Here is a 12,229-nt window from a genome sequence, read left to right as displayed (position 1 = left end):
GTAAGATTCAATAGAGTCAATTATTATTAATAATTAGTATAGCCGATTGAAACTGAGAAGTAAAATTTGATATCGAAAAATATTGGGACTTGAAAAAAAAATGAAAGACAAAAGAATTAAAAAAAATTTTTTTTTCCCCTATAATACACAAAATATATTTGTATGAACATAATATTTTAGGAGCACAGAGCGTCTAGAGTTTAGTTGACATTATATTTCTAGCCAACAATATTTATCGGCCACAGTCGTGCCTATAGTATAATACTATGTTGTAATAAATCGTATTAAATAATAATATAATCGGTTACAACGCACGATTTATCGTACCTACTTCATTTCTAGTATGTTATTTATTATTGTACAATATAGTTTACGGGATTTAGATGATTGATAAATAAACCTAGTTTTAACGAGTCATTATATGGAGAAGGTAAGTGGTCCAAACTTAAAATAGTTAAAACCAAATATTTATAAATAAATTTCTGATTTTTTTTTTTTTATTAAATATAATATATTGTTTGTTGTCGTAGGGTCTACTTGAACATACATATTATACAGTATGTATTGTATATCAGACAGTGAATACATTGAAGTATATATTATAATAAATAATAATCTAACCTTTAGAGCGTGTATTCTGTATGTCTACAATGTAGATTCTACACGAAGTAAAAGTGCCAAACGACAAATACCTTTTTTTTAAAAAAAATGTAAAAATCTTTAAAAGAGATTTCGTGTAAATTAAAAATATAATATGATTATTATTATTATATATTAATTATATTATTACTAGTCTACCCGTCACAGCTTCGCTTGTGATTGGTTGTTTATTTTGCCTTCAGACAATGGTATGTAGAATCTTTTATTCAAATTTTATCGGTTTATGTGATCGGTCAGTTAATATAAAAAACGGTTAATGAAAACGTATTGAAATATTTCTATTGGTAATAGAAATAATAATATCATTATTGATATTACACAAAATTTGCGGGCGCTTCATGTAGGCAATTCATATTCACAAGCGCATTATAGTGTTTCGCGTTCAGTTTGAAACCTCAATGATTACTACGGCAGTATTTTAACTCTAAGGTACATGATAATGATAAAATATGTCTTATACGTTGTTACGTAAATTATTTATCATGTTATTTAATATAGTACCACTATATCTAAACCTACTCAATGATAGTACTTATACTTAATATACTAGTTATAATACACTCCTAAGTTGGCGACGTTGGCGTATTGTATAATTATTTACAGGTATGACAGTGCTACTGTGCTAACTATAGTTACACGCGTGATTCAAAGCCATCTGCCAATTCATTGTTGTAGATATTTGTCACCAAGCTTAAAAGCAACCGTACTCTTATATTTTATCAATAATTACAAGGTACAAACTACAAAGTGAGAATAATGATGTTTAATCTTATAAATTTCTGAAATGTATTGAAAATTTAAATTGAATTTTAAATTTATAACTTAAACTTATACATATTTTGTTATTATAAAACTTAAAAATATTCTTTAAATTTAAAAATATATTCTATTAATTTTAGTTTAAACTTGAATAATCTTTATAAAATTAATGTCAGTTGTCAGTAAAACTCGTTACTTGTACAATTTTAGTAGTCCGTATAATTAGCGATGATTACAATCACATTGTTTTCATTTCATCAAAACAAAACATATGTAAAAAAAAAAAAAAAATACAGTAATTAAAAGGTTTTTGTTATGAAATTTCATATAGGTAGCCGAAATTTTCATTCTGCTGCGTGTGAATAATATTAATCTGATAACTATGAAATTATTTGAAACGGAGTAAGAACGGAAAGTAAAATACTTGAGTTTAAAGATATTTATACAATTTATAATTAAACTTACGATCTTACGATAGCTTATGTAAAAAAAAAAAAAATATAAAAATCGCGTTATCACGTCCGACTTTTAAAATATTTTTCGTTTCGGTAAGGTCCTTTCACTATTTCTACACGCGTTAAAAATAAATGATCATTATTATTATTATTGTTATTACCCATTTAAGTTAGATAACGATAAATCTACGATAGCCAGCTGTAGTGGCGTTGAAGTCTCGCGTTTTTTATATATTCGTCATCGTTTAGTAGACTGTCTGAAAATTTTTAAAAACATATATATCTATATATTTTATATTGTTCTAGGAAAATAATGGAAAGAAGCAGGATCTACATAGATCATGAGGGGAAGACATATTCGAATTGCTCCGTTCACCGCCGTGTTTGGGATAATACATAAAATATAATATATAGTGAGTACATATGAAATGTACTTTTATTATTTAATAATCATGTTAATTTTAAAACAACAATAATAATAATTATTAGGTTAGGATAAGTATACCTATATATTTTTGTATATTGTTTTTATATTTAAAAATAAGGGCGCATGTAAACTCCGCCACAAGTACCTTTTTTACTGTAACTCCGCCAGAAAATAAAAACAGGTAAAATTAGGCTTATATAATCTCCGTCACTAAAAAAAATCCGGTAAAATTGAGTTCATGTAAATTCCGCCAGTGAAGAAAATCAAGTACCTAGTAGTAAAAAATTAATATGATATATTATTATTTATTAAAAAAAAATTACAATATAATATAATATCACATCGTTCACATTAAATCATAGTAAAAAAATCATAATACCTAAATACCCAATAATATAAAATCATATGTTTCAAAATAATAATTAATAATCGTCCACATTAATTTTTTAAATTATAGTAGAAAATCATAATAAATAATCGTTATACCAAAAAATCCAAAAATATATAGTTAGGTATGTCATAAATGTAAACTAAAATGATGTGATATGGCTTGTAAATATTCTAAGTTTTGTATTACTGTATTATTGTAGCTATTTATAGCATGCTGTAACACTGTCATTTTTTTTTTTTTGATTTCGAATTTCGAAACTGGCGGAGTTTATATATACCCATTACAGGTAAGAAAAAAAATTGGTGGAGTTTAAATTAGACTTCTTAATACCTTTTTATCTTGACCAGTATTCTGGTGGAGTTTACAGTCGCACAAAAATAAAAATTTGATACCTAACGTTAGATACAATAAAATATAATAATTAATAACTATATAATAAATAGGCAAAATAACAAACTGGAAAAATATTGAAGTGAAATCGTTTAATAATGTACGTGGGTGTACAGCTCCGTGCAGTAAATATAATAAATGAAAACAACTTTTGGAATTTACGATGTTTCTATTATACATCATTCATAATATTATTATCGGTTACATTAGTCTAATGTTTCGCAAATTTCGATTTATGGCGACAAACTTTCACGCTATGGCTTGGTGCATGCGTAATATTAAATGATTTACTTACTATTATGTAGACCTTGCACGAAGAGAAGAAATTAATTTCGGCGTTAGTTATCCGGGAAAATTTTTTTATTTCCTATGAATAATTTTTTTGAAACTAGGGGTTTTAATGGCTTAATCCCTTTGGTACAAAGTTTTTACAAATACAAATAGACACGTTTGTATGTATAACTCTAAAATGATTATTATTTTTTATAATTATTTTTATAATTTTATTATTATTTTTTTAATAAGTAGACACTAAACTGTAAATTATTGGAAGATGCTAATCACTGTATATTTGAGTTCACCCCTCGAATATCAAGCTGACTGATGAGTGTGTATTTAGTGTACAAATATAGAATATGCAGACTCGACCGTATAGGTACTGTATCATAATTATTGTAGTCTCGTAATGCAATTGTCTCAAAGAGAAAAAAACACGTCATGACTGCCAGTTAGTATAATATAATTGTTACGCAATAATTTGGGTTCGTTATCGGATTCGTTTGTCGCATTATATGTGCCACGTTGTAATACATTGCGATTTTTTTATCCCATCATCGAGGTGAATAGTACATATATATATATATATATATTTGATAATATGTTAATTAATTGGAAAGTCAGTAGTCCAATATTTTGATATCGGAATATTTTAGTGAATTTTTTTTTAATGTTATATACGACATATTATGCCATGATAGTATTATGGTAAAATAGAGACCTTTCAGTTATACATAATATTAAACAAAATTGCACTAAAATATTCGCACTATGCATACATAACTATAGCTAGCCAGTCTTTGGATCTTTGCAGACTATTACATTTATTGACATAGGTACTTTATAAATAATTAAAGAATGTGTATATGCTATATGTATTCTATAAGATATTAACATGACATTACGTATTAATGTATTATACGTCTTTATTCATTGATAGTTATTTTTGGGGTTTTTTAAATAAAACTATTATACCTAGTATAATACGTTTAAAAATTCTAGTTTTTTGCTATATTTCTGAGCGTTTTTTTTTTAAACAACACACAAAACATTTACATAACATTTTTTCGTACACAAATGTTAAACATCGAACGAATATTACACGACTAAAAATCATTAAATAAAACGTCGTGTATCACCTAACGAAACGTTTTATTCGAGTCCAGTCGTGCGTTCATGTCTTGGACGTTTTTGGACGGAAAATGTTTAAAAATGGACTCAATATAACATACAAAATAAAAAAGGTACACTTATTGCGCATTTATGAAAAAATACGATTAATATTCAATGCAATATTCAGACGTAAATTGTATAAATTGTATTAAATATAAGTTTATCTGTTGAATTACAAATATTTCGTGTACATGAATTATAAATATTTCGTGTACGTGAATTACAAGTATTTCGTGTAGATACTTAAATATTATATAAGTTAAATATATATATATATCGACTAAAAATATGATATTCTATTATGTGGTACGAATTCGAGTGAAAATATTAAAACCTACTTTTAATTTCTAATTTCGTGTAAGTTCTACGGCCAAAGAATTTACCCGTAGCATCGTCGTTATGAGCCAGCTTGCAGACCCTGCTATTATAATATTATATACCTACCTAGGTACCTATTATAGTTTATAACACACGCTACAGTATTCAAATTTCAAATATTATAATATCTTATTCTTCTTTGTTTCGTTTTAACCAATGACCGGGGTGTGTGTGTGTGTAGTGTGTACGCGTTCGTGTGTACGAGTTGATCCCATTGAAAATATATAATAATATATTTTAATACACACATCCGCGAAAATGTGACGCAATTATCGTGCTTTTTGTTGTTGTTGTTGCTGTTGTGGTGTTGTATTATGACGTACAATGACCTACTATTATAATATTATAAATTATTATTACTATTATTATTGTGTATGCACACAGACAGACGATGCTAATCGTGAAATGCGATTACGATCGGTTTTTTGTTTTGTTTAACGTTGTGTTGGCGGCGGCGGCGGCGGCGGCAAACAACAACGCGCGTATATATTTTAACGAAGATTATAATAATAGAAAAACAAATCTGTAACACAATCGGTCTCTTGTATACTCGTACCTTTACATGTATATATATAATGTATACTTAAGCTTATATACACATAATATACAAATAGACAGATTGTTCGTCTTGCGACCAGCGGCGACGGAAAGACGACGTACCTATACCTACTGTACACACACAACTATACGCACACGAACACATGAACCGTGAAACTTTTTCACATAATAATATACAGGATGATTTTTTATATACGTAATATAGTGTACGATACAGTATTTTTGATTGATATTTATTCGAAAATATTTTGAAATAAATAAATTTCATTATTTATTAAATATGTAGGTGCTAATAAATGTCTTCATAATGTATAATATACCGAGTTTATAAAAACTCACTTTAACGATTTTACTTGAAAAAAATAGTTGTTGTAACAACATATTTTTAATGATATTTTAATGGAATCGTGTACTTTTATTACTGCACGTTCCCGAAAAGTGATTGTTTTTTTGATGTTGATACAAAAATGATACCAAACTGTATTTAATTTAAATTTAAATTTAATTTTAAATGTAAGCGTTTAGTTAAAAATTACTTTCTGTAATTTGTAATGAACAACTTAAAACGATAAGGTATTTAGGTACATAAGCACTGTCTTTAGCTCATTTAAATTATGTTTAAATGCTTACAAATATTATATAAATTAATACAATTATTATTTATGTACACCGATGCATACTTATGAAATACAGTCGTCTTGATAACTCGAATTTCAAGGGAGGTAAAAATTAATTCGACTTATGTATTTTTCGAGTTACAAATACTGTATAGAGTGTATATAGAAATTTCTTAGGGACAAAAAAATTTCGAGTTATCGAGACTTGACTGTATAATACCCATTGTATATAAAAATTTTCAAATCGGCAATTAAATGAATGCAGTGTACAATGAGTCGAGGTTAAATATTTATGAGGACAACGTTTAAGTATAAAATGTAATAGGTACCTATGTTAACAATAATTATCTATGAAAAGACGTGTCTCGAGCAGTGCATACTATAATTGAGTTTCTAATATTGAAAGACGCTTTTGAACACGTGCAGCACGTCTTTTGAACGGGAACAATAATATAATATACTAATTATTGAATTTTGGGTATGAAAATATGAACGAAAAAATATTAATTGAGTCTGCGATTGGGAAACGAAAAATAAACTAATAGTGTCCTAGACTTATTAATAACACGTATATATATTTTATACAAAGGCGACTATACGATTTTTAACTTTACTATTGTAAAATGTATCGTGACAGTCTAAGTCTTTAAAAATGGAAAGGAAGATGAATTTTTTTTTAAAGTTTGACGGAACTCTGTTAATATATTTACCGTCGGCACAATTAAAATAATATTTTAAAATTCACGAGACTCGATTAGTACCTATATGTACGAGTAGTAGGTACAAAGTGAAAACCTGAGACTCGATTTGATCTTAAAATTTGTAATGATATGACTGTGTCCAGTCAGTTCGTAGTGTGTTGCATTTTTTAATTTATAAAATAGCATCACCCTGTACACCACGAAACAAAAACCGTCGTCGCGGATTCGGTCTCGTTTGAAATTTTCGTTTATTATATTATATTATATTATTTGCATACAATGGTGCCGCGTGTATAATATGTATATAATATTATATTATATATACTCAAGCCGAAATAATAGTAATAACAACAACATGTACACACACACACACACATATCTATCTATCTACAATACCTATTCGTAATAGTGTATATACTTATAAAGGTACGTACGTAATGTCGTCTTATAATATCGCGCGTGCACATGTCATGTAGGTATATTAATACTCACGACGACCAATTCGGGGGGGGGGGGACGTGATATAATGAAAAATCGCGTCAGTCGCCCGCGGGGAGGAGGTTACGCGCGTTATCATTCCGATCGTCTACACGAGCAATAATAATAATAATAATCATAATAGTAAATAATAATAATAATTATTATTACTATAGGTAATCATACGCGAGTCGATATCCGCTTGACGCTCTGTTGTCCGACGAGAAATCGCACCGTCGTCGCGGTCACCCGTTAAACATTATTCATCATATTTTTAATACTGTTTTACATATACAACGCTGCTACAGAGTCACATATTATCGTATTATATCATATTATATAGAAGCGAACGGCATGAGATTTCAGAGCCCGAAGTGACGCGAAATAAAAATCGAGTCTTATATGATGGCAGTTGCACACATCGCATAATAGGTACTCGTCGAATGATAAGTTATGTAATACGTAATGCTTCGAGTGTGTGAACGTTTATCATACCTAATAATATAATATTATGGTATAGGTACGCGTGCGTGTGAGTAGTATAAGAAGAAGATGGATTCCATATGGACGCAGTAAATTGGTTTTAAATTTTTCCGAGCCGTAGAAAGCACGCGCATATACGCACACGTAATGTATCCGAGTATTAAAAATACGAATTAATACATGCGTTTTTTTTTTTATTTGTCTATTATAATAATATCATCTTTAATGTCCGTGCTAAACTAAAAACGAGTATTGAATTTCTGACGGTAGGTACATTAATGCATAGCTAAAGTTTCACGTGGTATCGTGATGAACGATTTTGCCTTTTACATAAGAAAGTAGACACCTGAACGAATAGTTCAGTCAATAAATGGCTTAAATCCTTCTTCACTCCCTCAAATTCTCAAAGACAGACGTCTTTCCCACGAAACACTTTGGTTCACTTATTGTTGAGATTTTTTTATTGATAAATATTATGATTAACTATTGACGACCCAAACTAATGTGGTAACTGTTTTGCTGCAGACGCGGTGAGCCAATGAATAATTATTAAAAAAATACCCTCCAGGTCCTTTTAGAAAAGAAAAGTTTACTGTTGGTGGATTTTGAATTCTATAAAATAATAGATAAAAGAAACAATATAAAAACAATGTTTTCTCGAAACGTAATTGAAAGCTGTGCAGATCGACTTTTACCGTCATGGTTAAGTCGTTGATCAATATTCATTCAATATTATTGTGCTTATATAACCTATTATTAAGAACAATATTTTCTAATGATGTGTTATTTAAACGTGTGCATTTACCGTTTTTTGAGTAATACGAAAAATTTGAAAACGCACCGATTGGACGGCACAGTGCATAAGTATAACACTATACTAATAGTTATAATTGGTTATTATATTTAGCGTTTTAGACGCATACGAGTGACGTACATGTGTATTCATAATATAACATAATAGAAACCAATGAGTTGACGTGTTCGCAGTGAGTGTGTTATTACTTATTTATTATCTTACTCGAACATATACAGTTATGTACACTATAAACAATATACAAGTATAATGTATAGGTAGGTACACCTTACAGTGTAAACATAAACGATAGCGTAGGTATCCGCGTAGGTACGTAACACGTGTTTATATCCTGGACATCATATTATTACTATTATTTTTTTCGACAATGTGATTTATCATTTTACTGTAACGCCGCTAAAGAATACATTAATTAAATATTAAATTGTGCGTAAAAAATTATACGGTTGCAACATAATATACCTGATCTTTAAGCTAAACGCATCCTATCTCTATACTTACACAAGTTGTATATTTCCGTGTTGAGGATACTTCGCTAACTGAATTGTTGTTAAGATATAACAACTATCCGCTTATGATTATATGTGCAGATTTTTTCAATCAATTAAACCAATAATACACGTGTGATGTGCATATCTGCGGCACCTCGTATTATAGAAACGCGTAGCGATTAGTATAAAACGCACAAAACTTAGAGAGTTTGTAATGTTTGATGAGCATTGAGTCAAGAATCATTTACCATATTTCATATTATAGTAGAAAACATGTTTTTTTTTTAAAATATTTTTATTACGTATTTTTTTGTATATTATTTTTTAGAATACAATTTCATTAAATACTGAACAAATCAAAAAAGATAATTATAATTTATTATTAATGTGATTTTAGTGTTATATTCTATTAAATCTGCCAAGTACACTATATACGTCTCAATATATGTATCGTATTATAATTACGTATTATGTGTGTTTGTACATTAAATTTTGCGTTATCAAGGATATAGTGAAGGTAATGTTATTCTAGGAATGGTTTATTGTTTCGTTCGATGAGTTTTATACTCGTATATATTTTATTTTGAAAATATTATTATATTATTATTTATATTGAGCGTAAATAAAACATAGATAATATATTAATATATATATATTTATATATTATCTATGGGGTGAGGTTGATATCCTGTGATACCACTTCGGGTTTTTTAAATTAAATCACTGCGTAATTGTGTTTTTTTTTATTATTATTTTTTAGCTATTATCAGTCCGTCACTCTGTATTGCATTATTAACTTGAAATTTGAACTATTATATCATAACAATAACTATAATACATAAGTATTATAATTTTTGATTACAGATTGAAATTACCTATTTGAACGTTGTCTTAAATCTGATATATTGAGTTTGATGTTAATAAAGACGTTTCTTTCTTTTGTATAGGTACTTTCAAAAAAAATCAAATACATATAAACATATTCTCATATATTATTACTTATTATAGTATGGACGATAAATAACAATAAACCTACGCTCAACGTTTACGTAATTTTAAAACGTCAAACTATAGGTATAATATTATAAAGGCATATTAGCAGGTAATAGACCAAAAAAGAAAACGCAATTATTTTTGAATTATATCGCTGACCATTATTTTAAAGCGACACTTTATTTGTGGATATGCGCAGCATCATTCATAATAACTAATCAAAATAAAAATAGTTTTTTTCAGTATCCGTAAATTTAACATTTTCGATGTTACAAATGTGTATTACAATTAAAGACAATACGTTTTAGATTAAATATAAAATATAATATGTATGAGCTAAAGTTTGTGTGCAAGTTGTAAGATTTATAAGTGTCATTTGAAAAAAGTACATTTTAAGACAGTCGATGCAGTTTGTGACAAACGTCTAGACATTAAACACTAAACAAAAATACCATAACCAAATAACTATTTTATTTTCGTGGTACAGCAAGCATGAATGTTTTCAATCGGTGTGTGGTTCTTATTAATCGAAGTAGTCAAAGCTAATTAGTAATTTATTATTATTACTATTGATTCACTTCAAGCTAGATACCTACATAATAATATAAGCACACGATAACTTAATTGCATGTCATAGTTCAATACCACAAAATAATATCATAGATATAACGATTGAGAGTCTATATATGGACATAATTCTGTACACAGAGTATAATATTAAACGATGCGTTTAAATTTTTGGGATATTCTCGTGTCTAGGTCGTATATTTGGATTTAGTATCAATACCTATATTTTGTTATAACCCGCGGTGCTAAGAGTTAATGTAATGCACATTCATGTGATTTTTAGTTTTTTGTTACTTCGTAGTAAGTATGACAAATAAAGTATAATTTTTTTTTATACCTAATTTTATTTTCGTATTGCAGGTTTGCACTATCCAACGTTTTGGAAATTTATAAATGGCTTAAAGAATAAAAAAAATATTCAAGAGCTGAGTACGAACAATTGCTTGCAGGACATTCTAAAAATGAGAAAAAAAATATAAAGACCCGGCAAAAAAAAAATAGAAGATAATTGGTAAATTTATTTAAACAAAAAACACAATAATGAACTTTTTAAAAGGTATTGCATAAAATTTTCAATTATAAGTTTAAATATTATACATTTATTTTTGATTTATATACCAAATTCTTATTATTAATTTATTATTGTATTAAACATTTAAAAGATGAGTTATAATTGCATACTATTGTGATAATTGCATATTATCATTTTAAACCAAAAAAAAAAAATGAATTGTTCGACATTTTTGTAATCGCTATAAACTACATTGGCTCATTTTGTTTTGTTTTTTTAACCATCGCAGAAATAGTTTCATTTAAATTTATATACATATTACATATACTATAACTATATACATTTAACATCAAAATATGTTATACAATTTAAATAACCACCTGTTTTACTACACATTTTGCGCATAAACGAAAATGCATTTGTATGTATGCATATTTTAGGTTTTCATAATAATATGATATAATTTAAATAATGACCTACTTATTATTATATCTTACAATTTTATTTTATAAAATCAATTTTGTGTGATTTAATTTTTTTTATAATATATATTTTAAAGTTTTTAAATCTTATTTTTCTAATTATTGATGTATAAATCAGTGCCGCAACTAGAATTCTTGAAACTCCGGACCCAATAATTAGTGTATGAGACTCTGAGCGGAAAGCCCTAAAGCTTATATATATACGTAATAATACTTTTTCATTGATGCATAACTCGCAAGTTTACAAAGGTAATGATTGTGAATATTTAAAAAGCATTGAAACTCTTACATGTGTGAAGAAGGTTTAGTGACAATTAACTATCCAGTGTGTTGTTATTAAAATATATAATTATATTATTATTATTATTTTTTTTTTTATCACAGATATTGATTAAAGACTCTGTATAATATATTAATGTGAAATATAATTATAATTAAAATATCTTAAAACATAAGTATATGTACAGCGTTGTTCAGAATTTAGGATATTAGCTATATTTAACTTACATTTAGCTTTATTAGTCAGACGATTTTGTGTTATTGAATTTCTTAAAAAAAAATTTTATAAGTTTTAATTTGGAAAACGATATTTCTGCTCTTACAACTACAATTGGTTATATGTAAAT

At 27.5% G+C, this 12,229-nt stretch overlaps 1 long non-coding RNA gene across 2 annotated transcripts; it reads left to right on the top strand.

Moving 5' to 3' along the window:
- The first annotated feature begins 1,211 nt into the window (after nucleotides 1-1,211).
- Nucleotides 1,212-11,509, top strand: LOC114122763 (uncharacterized). 2 transcript variants are annotated; one of them, XR_003592301.2, is made up of 3 exons: nucleotides 1,212-1,393; nucleotides 2,181-2,287; nucleotides 10,971-11,509. It is a non-coding gene; the product is annotated as an uncharacterized LOC114122763 (long non-coding RNA). The 2 variants fall into 2 exon arrangements; XR_003592300.2 differs by having other exon boundaries at nucleotides 1,212-1,407.
- Nucleotides 11,510-12,229: the final 720 nt, after the last annotated feature.

The sequence above is a fragment of the Aphis gossypii genome, chromosome 2, assembly GCF_020184175.1.
Source record: "Aphis gossypii isolate Hap1 chromosome 2, ASM2018417v2, whole genome shotgun sequence".
Classification (NCBI taxonomy): Eukaryota; Metazoa; Arthropoda; class Insecta; order Hemiptera; family Aphididae; genus Aphis; species Aphis gossypii.
This window is presented reverse-complemented; position numbering and strand designations above follow the sequence as displayed.